We start from the raw sequence: 16,446 nt of genomic DNA on the forward strand, positions 1-16,446 counted from the left end.
CCTCTACGCTTGTTCACTTACCCAGCCAAGTACCGCGCCAGCCAAGTACCGCGCCAGCCAAGTACCGCGCCAGCCAAGTACCGCGCCAGCCAAGCACCGCGCCAGCCAAGCACCGCGCCAGCCAAGCACCGCGCCAGCCAAGTACCGCGCCAGCCAAGTACCGCGCCAGCCAAGTACCGCGCCAGCCAAGCACCGCGCCAGCCAAGCACCGCGCCAGCCAAGCACCGCGCCAGCCAAGCACCTCCTACTTCTCCTACTTGACTCTGCTTACTAGTACTACTGTAGTCCATGGCCAGTCACTGAACTCCTCAGCCCCTCTCGGACAGCTGTGACTCTAATCATTTCCCGGGAACCGTTGCGGTGAAAGCGATAGCGACATCGCTATCATAACACTCATCCCTATCATATCATCCCATTGCCATAATAACATTTTTTTTGTTGGTTAAACACAAGATGTTTAAAATACTGTCGATTTGGATTGAAAACCGCTGTGGAGAATGTACGCAGGCTAACATTTGACAGACAAAATGGGATTCATCTACAAAAACAATCCCCCTGCTACACAAGCAGTTGAGTAGATGAACAGAGTGACTGGAACCAATGGCCGGTAGTTAATACAGGCCCCGTTTCATTCCCTAAAGTGTGGTCTCGGAGCGCTGGGGCAAAAATCGGCTTTACCGGGCACTACCCAGATTGACTGGGGCTGGAGGAGGGTTGGGTAACAGTAACAATGGAAACCCCCATTCCCCTATGATTATTTATCATTATGATGAGCACGGTTTGATCTGTCTGAAGCTGTGATGGCATAAGGTGTAGGTTAGTGAGGTGTGGGGTGCCTGTGTATAAAAATCAACGGTTTTTTTGGTCGCGTACACGGATTTGCAGATGTTATCGCAGGCGCAGAAAAATGCTTGCGTTTCTAGCTCGACCAGCACACCTAGCAATAAAATAAATACAAAAATACACAATCAACCTCAAATGTAAAATAAAGAAATGAAGAAGTATCAGAATGAGATCGATATATTTTATCTATCTATTTTACACACACAATGGTGTGACAGACAGAGACAGACACTCACTCTCAGACAGACAGAGAGACACACACTCTCAGACAGACAGAGACAGACACACACTCTCAGACAGACAGAGACAGACACACACTCTCAGACAGACAGAGACAGACACACACTCTCAGACAGACAGAGACAGACACACACTCTCAGACAGACAGAGACAGACACTCACTCTCAGACAGACAGAGACAGACACTCACTCTCAGACAGACAGAGACAGACACTCACTCTCAGACAGACAGAGACAGACACTCACTCTCAGACAGACAGAGACAGACACTCACTCTCAGACAGACAGAGACACTCACTCTCAGACAGACAGAGACACTCACTCTCAGACAGACAGAGACACTCACTCTCAGACAGACAGAGACACTCACTCTCAGACAGACAGAGACACACACTCTCAGACAGACAGAGACACACACTCTCAGACAGACAGAGACACACACTCTCAGACAGACAGAGACACACACTCTCAGACAGACAGAGACACACACTCTCAGACAGACAGAGACACACACTCTCAGACAGACAGAGACACACACTCTCAGACAGACAGAGACACACACTCTCAGACAGACAGAGACACACACTCTCAGACAGACAGAGACACACACTCTCAGACAGACAGAGACACACACTCTCAGACAGACAGAGACACACACTCTCAGACAGACAGAGACACACACTCACAGACAGACAGAGACACACACTCACAGACAGACAGAGACACTCACTCTCAGACAGACAGAGACAGACAGAGACACTCACTCTCAGACAGACAGACACAGACAGAGACACACTCTCAGACAGACAGACACAGACACACTCTCAGACAGACAGACACAGACACACTCTCAGACAGACAGACACACTCTCAGACAGACAGACACACTCAGACAGACAGACAGACACACAGCCACACTCAGACAGACAGACAGCCACACTCAGACAGACAGACAGCCACACTCAGACAGACAGACAGCCACACTCAGACAGACAGACAGCCACACTCAGACAGACAGACAGACAGACAGACAGCCACACTCAGACAGACAGACAGACACACTCAGACACACTCAGACAGACAGACACTCACTCTCAGACAGACAGACACTCACTCTCAGACAGACAGACACTCACTCTCAGACAGACAGACACTCACTCTCAGACAGACAGACACTCACTCTCAGACAGACAGACACTCACTCTCAGACAGACAGACAGAGAGACACACACTCTCAGACAGACAGAGACACACACTCTCAGACAGACAGAGACACACACTCTCAGACAGACTCTCAGACAGACAGACTCTCAGACAGACTCTCAGACAGACAGACTCTCAGACAGACTCTCAGACAGACAGACAGACAGACAGACTCTCAGACAGACAGACAGAGACACAGACACTCTCAGACAGACAGAGACACAGACACTCTCAGACAGACAGAGACACAGACACTCTCAGACAGACAGAGACACAGACACTCTCAGACAGACAGAGACACAGACACTCTCAGACAGACAGACAGACAGACAGACACTCTCAGACAGACAGACAGACAGACAGACACTCTCAGACAGACAGACAGACAGACAGACACTCTCAGACAGACAGACAGACAGACAGACACTCTCAGACAGACAGACAGACAGACAGACAGACACTCTCAGACAGACAGACAGACAGACAGACAGACACTCTCAGACAGACAGACAGACAGACAGACAGACACTCTCAGACAGACAGACAGACAGACAGACAGACACTCTCAGACAGACAGACAGACAGACAGACACTCTCAGACAGACAGACACTCTCAGACAGACAGACAGACAGACACTCTCAGACAGACAGACAGACAGACAGACACTCTCAGACAGACAGACACTCTCAGACAGACAGACACTCTCAGACAGACAGACACTCTCAGACAGACACTCTCAGACAGACACTCTCAGACAGACACTCTCAGACAGACACTCTCAGACAGACAGACACTCTCAGACAGACAGACACTCTCAGACAGACAGACACTCTCAGACAGACAGACAGACACTCTCAGACAGACAGACAGACACTCTCAGACAGACAGACAGACACTCTCAGACAGACAGACAGACACTCTCAGACAGACAGACAGACACTCTCAGACAGACAGACAGACTCTCAGACAGACAGACAGACTCTCAGACAGACAGAGACACAGACACTCTCAGACAGACAGACACTCTCAGACAGACAGACACTCTCAGACAGACAGACAGACAGACACTCTCAGACAGACAGACAGACAGACAGACTCTCAGACAGACAGACAGACAGACAGACACAGACAGACACAGACAGACTCTCAGACAGACAGACACAGACAGACAGACACTCAGACAGACAGACAGACAGACAGACACTCACTCTCAGACAGACAGACAGACACAGACACTCAGACAGACAGAGACACAGACACTCTCAGACAGACAGACACTCTCAGACAGACAGACAGACACTCTCAGACAGACAGACAGACACTCTCAGACAGACAGACAGACACTCTCAGACAGACAGACAGACACTCTCAGACAGACAGACAGACACTCTCAGACAGACACTCTCAGACAGACAGACACTCTCAGACAGACAGACACTCTCAGACAGACAGACACTCTCAGACAGACAGACAGACATTCTCAGACAGACAGACAGACAGACAGACAGACTCTCAGACAGACAGACAGACTCTCAGACAGACAGACAGACTCTCAGACAGACTCTCAGACAGACAGACAGACTCTCAGACAGACAGACAGACAGACAGACAGACAGACACAGACAGACAGACAGACACTCACTCTCAGACAGACAGAGACACAGACACTCTCAGACAGACACTCTCAGACAGACAGACAGACACTCTCAGACAGACAGACAGAGACACAGACACTCTCAGACAGACAGACAGAGACACTCACTCTCAGACAGACAGACAGACAGACACTCTCAGACAGACAGAGAGACAGAGACACTCACTCTCAGACAGACAGAGACACTCACTCTCAGACAGACAGAGACACTCACTCTCAGACAGACAGACAGACACTCACTCTCAGACTCTCAGACAGACTCTCAGACAGACTCTCAGACAGACTCTCAGACAGACAGACTCTCAGACAGACAGACTCTCAGACAGACAGACACTCTCAGACAGACAGAGACACAGACACTCTCAGACAGACAGAGACACAGACACTCTCAGACAGACAGACACTCTCAGACAGACAGACACTCTCAGACAGACAGACACTCTCAGACAGACAGACAGACACTCTCAGACAGACAGACAGACACTCTCAGACAGACAGACAGACACTCTCAGACAGACAGACAGACACTCTCAGACAGACAGACAGACACTCTCAGACAGACAGACAGACACTCTCAGACAGACAGACAGACACTCTCAGACAGACAGACAGACACTCTCAGACAGACAGACAGACACTCTCAGACAGACAGACAGACACTCTCAGACAGACAGACAGACACTCTCAGACAGACAGACAGACACTCTCAGACAGACAGACAGACACTCTCAGACAGACAGACAGACACTCTCAGACAGACAGACACTCTCAGACAGACACTCTCAGACAGACACTCTCAGACAGACACTCTCAGACAGACAGACAGACAGACTCTCAGACAGACAGACAGACAGACTCTCAGACAGACAGACAGACTCTCAGACAGACAGACAGACTCTCAGACAGACTCAGACAGACAGACTCTCAGACAGACAGACAGAGACACAGACACTCTCAGACAGACAGACACTCTCAGACAGACAGACACTCTCAGACAGACAGACAGACAGACAGACAGACACAGACAGACAGACTCTCAGACAGACAGACAGACAGACTCTCAGACAGACAGACAGACAGACACTCACTCTCAGACAGACAGAGACACAGACACTCAGACAGACAGAGACACAGACACTCTCAGACAGACAGACACTCTCAGACAGACAGACACTCTCAGACAGACAGACAGACTCTCAGACAGACAGACAGACTCTCAGACAGACAGACAGACACAGACAGACAGACTCTCAGACAGACAGACAGACAGACAGACAGACACTCACTCTCAGACAGACAGAGACACAGACACTCTCAGACAGACACTCTCAGACAGACAGACAGACAGACACTCTCAGACAGACAGACAGACAGACAGACACTCTGAGACAGACACTCTGAGACAGACAGACAGACAGACACTCTCAGACAGACAGACAGACACTCTCAGACAGACACAGACAGACAGACACTCTCAGACAGACAGACACTCTCAGACAGACAGACAGACACTCTCAGACAGACACAGACAGACAGACACTCTCAGACAGACAGACACTCTCAGACAGACAGACAGACACACACTCTCAGACAGACAGAGACAGACACACACTCTCAGACAGACAGAGACAGACACACACACACACACACGCTCAGACAGACAGACAGACAGACAGACTCTCAGACAGACAGACTCTCAGACAGACAGACTCTCAGACAGACAGACAGACAGACTCTCAGACACAGACAGACTCTCAGACACAGACAGACAGACAGAGACACAGACACTCTCAGACAGACAGACACTCTCAGACAGACAGACACTCTCAGACAGACAGACACTCTCAGACAGACAGAGACAGACACACACACACACACACACACACGCTCAGACAGACAGACTCTCAGACAGACAGACTCTCAGACAGACAGACTCTCAGACAGACAGACTCTCAGACAGACAGACTCTCAGACAGACAGACACACAGACACTCTCAGACAGACACTCTCTCAGACAGACAGACACTCTCTCAGACAGACAGACAGACACTCTCACAGAGACAGACAGACACTCTCACAGACAGACACTCTCACAGACAGACACTCTCACAGACAGACACTCTCACAGACAGACACTCTCACAGACAGACAGACAGACTGTCTGTGAGAGAGTCTGTCTGTGTCTGTGAGAGTCTGTCTGTGTCTGTGAGAGTCTGTCTGTGTCTGTGAGAGTCTGTCTGTGTCTGTGAGAGTCTGTCTGTGTCTGTGAGAGTCTGTCTGTGTCTGAGAGAGTCTGTCTGTCTGTGAGAGTCTGTCTGTGAGAGTCTGTCTGTGAGAGTCTGTCTGTGAGAGTCTGTCTGTGAGAGTCTGTCTGTGAGAGTCTGTCTGTCTGTGAGAGTCTGTCTGTCTGTGAGAGTCTGTCTGTCTGTGAGAGTCTGTCTGTCTGTGAGAGTCTGTCTGTCTGTGAGAGTCTGTCTGTCTGTGAGAGTCTGTCTGTCTGTGAGAGTCTGTCTGTCTGTGAGAGTCTGTCTGTCTGTGAGAGTCTGTCTGTCTGTGAGAGTCTGTCTGTCTGTGAGAGTCTGTCTGTCTGTCTGTCTGTCTGTGAGAGTCTCCCTCTCTGTCTGTCTGTCTGTGAGAGTCTCTGTCTGTCTGTGAGAGTCTCTCTGTGAGAGTCTCTGTCTCTCTGTGAGAGTCTCTCTGTCTGTCTGTGAGAGTCTCTCTGTCTGTCTGTGAGAGTCTCTCTGTCTGTCTGTGAGAGTCTCTCTGTCTGTCTGAGAGTCTCTCTGTCTGTCTGTGAGAGTCTCTCTGTCTGTCTGTGAGAGTCTGTCTGTGAGAGTCTGTCTGTCTGTCTGTGAGAGTCTGTCTGTCTGTCTGTGAGAGTCTCTCTGTCTGTCTGTCTGTCTGTCTGTGAGAGTCTCTGTCTGTCTGACAGACTCATTCTCACAGACAGACACACAGACAGACAGACACTCACAGACAGACAGAGGTAATAGATCAGTTGCTGCATTACTTGTGATGCACAGCTGAGTGAGCATACATTTAAATAATTCGCTTTTTAAGTTTTACTGGGCTGATGGTGCCTGTCCCTCCGCTGACCCTGGCCAAAAAGGGACACCGTCTACCAGCTGATGGCAAAACTCGAGTCGCACCGCATTATTTCTGCCTCATGCACAAATTCATATTGTTACTCTTATGAACAGAGAAAGTGAAATATTCCTCCATATTTTTTTAAAGACCCAAGCAGCTAATGACAACGCAAGCCTATCGTTAGCCAACACTTCCCGACTCATTTCAGCTTCAGTGCTGGTTGTAGTGTGAGTGGAAGTAGGAAGAAAGTGCATTTTATGGCTTATAAAAAGTGTTGAATAACAACAACAACAAAAATCTATCCATCTATAATACGGTATTCGTTGACAGTCTCGCTCTAGTCGTGGTTTTAAAAACGTTTTGAAATCTCACAGTATCAACGTCGCTGTAGCTTTCTTTAACGCCTGCTACGTTTCTGCAGATGCTAAATCGGAGCCATTCGATTGGACAGCGGTAGGCCTATATAGTCTACTTTCTCTCCGGGCACGCCCGGGAAGGCAGAGTTTGTACCTTCAGACACATGAAATGGTCCAATTTCTTTTCTTTAAACTGAACACTTCGCCTACCTGGTGCGCAGGGCAGCGGGAGCACCTACCGGCAATAGCGATAGACAACAGCAAAAAAAATATATATATAATTTAAAAAACCAGGAACGCGAGGCTTTATCGGGGTTGTTTTTTTACAGAAACGCTTGGCGATCGACTAGAAATGCCTTGGAGATCGACCAGTTGGTCGATGTACCCAAATAAATAGTGCATGTAGGACACTGCCTACAACACTGGACCTACAACACTGGACCTACAACACTGGACCTACAACACTGAACCTAACATGTGTCAAACTGGCTTTCATTTGAGACACTTATTCCACAAGATACACTAAATATTTTACCACGTAGATAACATTGCCTTGCCTATATGGTTTTGTTACCGTCCATCTATTTGCCACTTGCTCTCAACAGCAAAGACAGACAAAAGTTGGGTTTGTTTGCTTACTGCTGCTATATAACCCAGAGGTGAAAGCCAAGTATATTTCTTAAGCAAAATGACGTTGAGAAATTGAGCCGGTATCGATCATTAAGACTGTATCTCACAGAAACGACAGTATGGTATTGTCAGATAGAGTCCCTGGCCAATCCACTGTTGGCACGACGCCCATACAGAGAACACCTCTTCTATAGGTCAGTCCCCTGGCAGACAAGCACACAAAGGCAGCAGGATGCAGAGAGATGTCTTTCTCCCATCATCACACACATACAAGCAGGTATTCACAAATCACTCAAACCATTTGCAACAGCTGTACCAACAATCGAAAGGGTTTCAGTTACACAAGCTCTTTTCTCATCTTCTCAAAGTGTGTGTATAACAATGATTACGTGGATACAGTTCAAAGGCCAAACTTTGGTTAAACTCTGTGCCGTCAGTATTAAGTGTATATCGTGAAGATAAATCGAAACGCGCGCAGGTTCTCTAGGAGAGTGGCTTGGTTTACAACGACCCAAGAGAATCCCGGATATTTTGAATGTTACACTTCACAGCTTGTTTGAATGCACACACACACTCACAGTTCAGAAAACAACAAAATGGGTCTCAAACGTGATCGTAGTTCTAGTTGTAGTGTTGAGGACACAGTGTTTGCCTATGTTTTTCCCTGAACTTTTGGAAGCATTATGGTAAAGAATGGAACTCCACCAAAACCATAGAAACATGTGGGGGAAAGATCCCGAATCTCCTCATTACCCTACAGCAAAATTAGCCTAGATTTAGACTATCGTTTGCGTGTATTTCACACTACGTCGAGGTCAAAATCTGAGTAGAATTCTTGTGTGGATGTCAAACCTAATGCATGGTCATCTCGTCGTCAGCAATCACCTGCATTAGAGTTTAAAAAGCCTGACCACCAAGATGTTTCTATGCTAGCTATGCTACCAGCTTATAGGAATGGGAGTTAGCATTTAGCAGTCACTTCTTCTAAACCTGAAAAAGGGACTACTTCGAAATGTTATGCAGTGAAAACAGCTAAATGCATACAAATCGGACTTTAGTAACCACGTCATGACAGAGGTGACGAACATCCACTAGGCGAGATCAGATTTGTTGAATGTGCGCCAATCTCACGTCCTCCTATCCCGCACGGTCTGCGTTCCATTGACCCCTTCCCCCACATCTTATCACGGTCTGCGTTCCACTGACCCCTTCCCCCACATCTTATCACGGTCTGCGTTCCACTGACCCCTTCCCCCACATCTTATCACGGTCTGCGTTCCACTGACCCCTTCCCCCACATCTTATCACGGTCTGCGTTCCACTGACCCCTTCCCCCACATCTTATCACGGTCTGCGTTCCACTGACCCCTTCCCCCACATCTTATCACGGTCTGCGTTCCACTGACCCCTTCCCCCACATCTTATCACGGTCTGCGTTCCACTGACCCCTTCCCCCACATCTTATCCACGTCTTCCCCTATTGAGCATCTTGTTGCCATGGAGCCCTGTGTCATTGTTAAAACGGAAAAGTAGTTATTGAGCGTTTTCAGGAATTGAATGGCCTCCTTTTACAACAAGTGGTACCTGCGGAATGGCATAAACTGCATGACTGGCACGTTTGTGCGCGAGCACGTGTGTTAAAGGAACAGTAGTCTATCCCTCCACCACTCCAAGAAACAGCCCTAGTCATTCCCAATGAGCGACATTTACACTGCACAACACACCATGACACATTCAAAGCACGCCTCTAAAGCTGGCATAAAAACACACACACACTCCTCTTTGATTCCTCTCACTATGTCAGTCGAAGGTGCACACAGACCACTCTCCAACGGCTGTTGTTGACCTAAGTGACCCTTGATTACGCTACTCTGAAAATCCCATTCAAACCAATCCAATAATGCCAACGGAAAGCTGCTGAGCAACGACCGCATACAAATGAGGACTGGCTCTGAACTGGACACAAGAGTTGTTTTACGTAGTGTCCCTACACGATGCTTGGTTCAGAGCTAATGGAGAGAGAGGAGAGAGAGGAGTGAGAGAAGAGAGGAAAGATGACTGCTCTCTGCTCCCAGTCCTCCACACTTCCCTCCAACACCCCCCCCCCCCCCCAGCCATCTGGCTCCCTCCCCTTCTACACGACAACTCCAGCTGATGAGCTAAATTAAACCCGAGATTAAAAAATTAAAAAAGGAGATAAAAAGGGAGGAGAGCGAGAGAGGAATGGAGAAAACAGAACTGCCGTGACAGAGGGAAGCCAAGAAAGACTGAGAAAGAAAATAGACAAGGCAGAGTGAGATAAGAATTAGTACAGTACAGGGAGGCAGAAACAAACGAGTAAAAAGAAGAAAAATGAGGTAAAAATGGAGTGACAGAGGAACATGTACAGTAGAGGGACGGTTCTAGCCCTAAGGGGTTGATAGGGAGACTGCACTGACTGACAATGTCTCCTGCGGTTTCCATAATGAGTTTCAGGAAGGCTGCTTATCTGAGCCTTCCACTCCGTCCAGACTCACTCCTCAGTCAGCTCCTCGGTCGCTTCTTAAAAAGCGCCGCCCTACTTCAGGAGAAAACGGGCTGACGCGGGAGTTCCTCAGCTTAAACGCCAGTCAGCGCTAATCGCTAACTAGCGATTCCACTGTAGGCTAACATCTGCATGCCGTAGCCTGTCTGTCGCCACTGAGACCGGTTAGCTAGGGCCCTGCTCCTCACAGATAGGGCCTTTCCAACAGACGGCTTAAGTAAGCGGGTGAATGGAGCCAATCCCAGTCTGAGTGGATCAGACTCAACTCAAGCCTTGGAGAAAAAGTAGGAGGCCTAGGAATGACATCAGCTCCGAGATGTAGATTAGTGGAATTAGTTGATTCGTCTATTGCAGTCACACCAGATGTATAAAATCGAGCACACAGCCATGCAATCTCCATAGACAAACATTGGAGTAGAATGGCCTGACTGAAGAGCTCAGACTTTCAAAAGTGGCATCATCATAGGATGCCACCTTTAAAACAAGTCAGTTCATCAAATGTCTGCCCTGTTCAACTGTAAGCGCTGTTATTGTGAAGTGGAAACGTCTAGGGGAAACAGCCGCAAAGTGGGAGGCCACACAAGCTCACAGAACAGGACCCCGAGTGCTTTAGCGCGTACAAATGGTATGTCCTCAGTTGCAACACTCACTACCGAGTTCCAAACTGCCCCTGGAAGCAACGTTAGCACAAGAACTGTTCGTTGGGAGCTTCATCAAGTGGGTTTCCATGGCCGAGCAGCCGCACACAAACCTAAGATCACCATGCGCAATGCCAAGTGTCACAGCTTGAGTGGTGTAAAGCTCACCACCATTAGACTCTGGAGCAGTGGAAACGTGTTCTCTGTAGTGATGAATCATGCTTCACCATCTGGCAGTCCAATGGATTAATCTGTTTGGCGGATGACTGAAGAACACTACCTACCCCAATGCATAGTGCCAACTGTAAAGTTTGGTGGAGGAGGAATAAAGGTCTGGGGCTGTTATCATGGTTCGGGCTAGGCCCTTTAGCTCCAGTGAAAGCAAACCTTATAGCTACAGCATGGAATGACATTCTAGACGATTCTGTGCTTCCAACTTTGTGGCAACAGTTTGAGGAAGGCCCTTTCCTGTTTCAGCATGACAATGCCCCCGTGCACAAAGCGAGATCCATACAGTAATGGTTTGTCGAAACATGTGAGGAAGTACTTGACTGGCCTGCACAGAGCCCTGACCTCAACCTCATCGAACACCTTCAGGATGAATTGGAATACCAACTGCGAGCCAGGCCTAAAGCCAAAACATCAGTGCCCGACCTCACTAATACTGTGGCGGCTGAATACTCTTTCGGTTTTTCCCATCCAGACTAGACTGAGGAAATAAAACCCTACTCTACAAATACTTTAAACTACATTCAAGGAAAACTCATCGCTGTGCAGGTGAGAGAGTGTGTCTGTCCAAAGGGAGAATCGTTAACATTCAAAACAATATCGCTTCTCTTAAAACCAGAATCCTCTCTTTTAGGGAATACAATCGCTAAGAAGTACATGGAGTCCACGGTGGTGGCTGAGGAATATTTCTGGTGATGTCTGCCAGGGCACCAAGCTGCAGCAATATCCATCTAAATAACTCGAAATTGAGGGCACGGATCCAAAAGCATCTACTCTGGAATACCACATTCCACTGGTGAGTGTTATTCAGTGGGTAGAATCTACAAAGCTTCCGATAGTAGTGGTCAAGACACTAGACTTTTGAGATGCGCCCATTTCCAGCCAGGGTTTCATTAAAATAGGCCAAGGCACAACACTTTATTGCACATTTAATTAAAACTGACGCATTTGGCGAGGTTTAACTTCAATTTCGTTGGCACAGTACGTAAGTATTCACTGTAAAAGTAGATAAATGTACGGCCATTCCCATACGCAGCACTTTGTTTTAAGGATTCATTCATACAAATCTGTTATTGTTTTCTTGCTCAACCGCAAACAGCACCGGTCAAACTCTGTCATAGTATCAGAGGACATGGGAGTACAAGTGATTATACTGGCTAGAACTGTTACTTTAGTCTAGTGTAAAATAATAAAATATACTGACATGGCAGATTCGCACGGAACACAAATTACAGATGCGGTGTTTTGCGCTCGTGCACATATTACGTTACCCAACCTCCCCCCTGTAAAAATAATCCCGTCCGAATAGGGCTATAGACTAAACCAATTATCTGACATTCTGGCAGTCAGCTTCAAGTGACGGAGATTCAGATGTGGTGACAGATGTCTACATAGGAACGGGGTGTGTGTGTGTGTGTGTGTGTCTTTTACACAGCTATTTTGGTTCAAAGGAGCAGGTGATAACTGCCTCAATTACAGATGATCAGATGTCACATTCCATTAAATCACTTGCCATTCTTACTTACTTGGTAGTCATGACTCAGAATTACCCTGTAATCAACAGGGTATAATTACATCAGCACTGAGAGGACAACAGATTTGCATTTTGTGCAGAGAAAACAATTTCCTTGCATCTCATGAATGGAGAAGAGCTCTTTGAAGGAAGACTTAGGTGATCTTGTGAAATGCTTCTCATTTGAATATTGTGAAATGTTGTTTTGGACAAGGAACAGACAGTCTGCTAAGCTGTCTGCGGTCGGTCCTAGCGCAGACACATTTAGATTTGCCATTCGTGAACACTAAATGCCAATAGCCCTGGTTACTCTTCTGCCTGAAAGGGCATCTGTAACTACATACAAAAAAAAACTCTGGTTGCGCCAACCTTCAGCAAAACATAGCCTAGATCAATTTGAGAAACCATACGAGATTCAGCACCATTAACTTAATATCCTATGACGAATAGCGATCAAAGCACCCGTTACGCTAAACGGTGTCTGCAAACGAAAGCCCCACAAGGTTAAGCTCCACTTAAAGAGAAGAGGCTTGTCATCTGGGGGTGGGATGCTTAAGGCGTTTTCACACACCTGCTAACATCCTGCGCATGGGGCTAAACAAGAGACGGAATTATTCAAGCCTGAATAAAAAGCCAAAAGGTAACTACTGCAGGATTCATTCACTTGATCCTCATCTGGAGCACCTGTATTGCCTTTTTAATGTGATATGTTATGGGCCTAACTGACGTCTTGGCAATCACAGCAGATTATGAGGATGTCATTTAATGGTGCTCATGCTAAAAGATAGCCTTCATTAGGCTAAATATCTTGGCTCGAAAAGGTTATTTGTCAATTAACCAGCATGCCGGGAAGGCATGGAGATGAGTGAGAAATTACCAGTTAGAACCGATCTAGCTGGTCTGGACAGCAGAGAAAAAGAAAAAAATGCTGGCAAGAATAGACATTGGTCTTGCTATAAGGATCTTATGACAGGTTCTCAGACACTCTAGTTCTTGGGCACAACAAGCAAAGAGACATCACCTGGAGTTGACGGTCACTTCACTACCTGGCAGACATAGCCCTTCTCCGTTTCTATGCATATTTTTGTCGGTACTTTAACTTTTCTGCGTACAAGTGTCACGTGAACGCTCAGTCAGTGAACACTTCCCACGTGCACTGTTCTGCCAAACTGTGAGAAAGGACACCTCTCTCGATGTCAGGTGAATTCCTTCAAAGAAAAGCTTTGGCAACAGATTACATACAGTGCTGTGGAAAAGTAATTGCCCCCTTACACTCAATAACTGACTGGAACAAAATGTTTCCTGTAGTTGCTGATCAGTCTTTCATGTCGCTGTGAAGGAATTTTGGCCCACTTTTGCATGCAGAACTGCTTTAACTCAGCAACATTTGTGGGTTTTCAAGCATGAACTGCTTGTTTCAAGTCCTGTCACAACATCTCAATTGGGATTAGATCTGGACTTTGACTAGGCCTTTCCAAAACTTAAAATGTGCTGCTTTTTAGCCATTTTCATGGAGACTTGTGTGTTTTGGATTGTCCTGCTGCATAACCAGCTTCAGCTCACAAACGGGTGGCCTGACATTCTCCTGAAGAATTCTCTGATAATAGAAGGAACCATGAATTCTGCTCTAAGGCAAGTCGTTCTGAGGCTGCAAAAGCATCCCCAAAAATAGAGAACAATCTGAAAGGGCACAGCACTGTAGTTCAGTGTGAGACGAATGACAAAACTTGGCGTACAAAAGTACTTCTGAAGGAGTAAAACTGAAGCATTTAACAATGAGTCTCTGCTATTACTTGATCTGCCTTGAACAACAATGTGAACCCACATCTCCCCGATCACATTACAGTCAGCGAGACGGAATACTTCTCCATGGTGAAACAATGTCAACTATGCAGTTTGGGCTGACTGCCGGTCAAACCAAATCAAAAACAGACCGCTGAGGCCTGCAACTCTAGAATACAAAAGGAAACAACTCATTCTGGAAGCAGCACTTGGAATTTACGTCATTTAGCAGACGCTCTTATCCAGAGTGACTTACAAATTGGTGCATAACACAACTGTCTCCAAAATCTGCATGATTTTTTTTTTGTCTTCGCTATGGAGACCACAGTTGCAATTAGCCACATAAAAAGGAAGATCCAGGAAAGGCCTGTGCACGGTCCAAATGGCAGAAAGGACAATAGCTAACAATGGCCGCCCCACAGCTTTACCCACATTCATAAGTCATTCAGCGGACGACGCCTTCTAGGGCATGCTTTTATGACTAGGCAGCAGCTGGCCTTGTTAGGAATAGCAAACAATCCTAGCCAGGGCTTGATGGTATACCAGTAGAAGTAGATCATACCTTTGATGTACTCAAAGATCCATTATTAGCATGTTTAAATTACTCTTATACAAATGGTAGACTTTCAGGTACTCAACAATAAGGTCTGATTTCATTACTACTAAAACAGGACCCAGGTGGTAAGTATAAAGATCCAGTCCATTTAAAAACTGGAGGCCTCTAACACTTCAATGTTGTGATGCGAAAATCCCGGCGAAATGCATAGCATATATATATTGTTTACACTACCTTGTAGTTTACCAACAAAATGCGTGGATGGTGAAGTAGACAAACTTGGTATTCACATCTCAAAATATAAATGAATTTACTACAATCAATTTCAATAGAAAGTCATCAAAAATAGATAAGTATTTACCTCTCCATGGTTGCAGAATCTTATCCATTTGTGGAAGAAAATAAATAAAAATCGCAACTCTTTGGTCCCATCACAGTTTACTTACTAATGGCACTGCCTACTCCAGACGACTCATTTTTTTTTAAATCACATGAGCAACAAATATGACATTTTTTTTGGAATGCTATGCCAGACAGAATTAAACGTGCCTATTTATATAATGAATGAGTTTGGGGCGCAAAAACTATAACATTTTAAAGCTTTAAAAACGCTCACTAAAAGCTTCACTCATACATAAATTATAGTTAAATGGTTATCCAGTAGATTAAGAAAGGCTCATCCTTTGTTAAAACATTTTTTTATTTTGTTTAAGTATCGCCCTTTCTTAAACAAGCCATACAAAGCCGGTTACAATTTCAGTTTTATCCTCCAGAAAAGACACAACAAATATTACAATAAATGTTATGGATAAACTCAAAATACACTGATGAATATTTTTTATTTTTTAATCTGTATGGATTTTTGTATTTTTTATTGTATTATATTTATTAATGATATTACGAAAAGAAACGCAGGAGTTGTGTCACATATTCCCATATATTTTCGATAGCTGCACATTTGCTCAATCCAAACTTACAACCAACTGAGTGCAGCACTACCACAAAAATGGAGGAGGCAAGTGGAAAAGGGAGAAGGTAGGGAACTTGTTTGCCTGCCATATATTAAAGATGCAAATTGGCTGAAAGGAACTGGCATAAATAGAAAAAATATATACCAGTTTCATTTGAGGATAAAAATGTTGACAGCTGCACCATACAGGTTGCAAAATAAATGGGAAGAGATTTTGATGT

At 46.1% G+C, this 16,446-nt stretch overlaps 1 protein-coding gene across 3 annotated transcripts in view; it reads right to left on the bottom strand.

Moving 5' to 3' along the window:
* mboat2a (membrane bound O-acyltransferase domain containing 2a) overlaps positions 1–16,446 on the bottom strand; it is a 74,260-nt gene that overhangs the window by 41,792 nt on the left and 16,022 nt on the right. The gene's annotated exons all lie outside the window — the stretch shown is intronic.

The sequence above is a fragment of the Salmo salar genome, chromosome 09, assembly GCF_965601325.2.
Source record: "Salmo salar chromosome 09, fSalSal1, whole genome shotgun sequence".
NCBI lineage: Eukaryota > Metazoa > Chordata > Actinopteri > Salmoniformes > Salmonidae > Salmo > Salmo salar.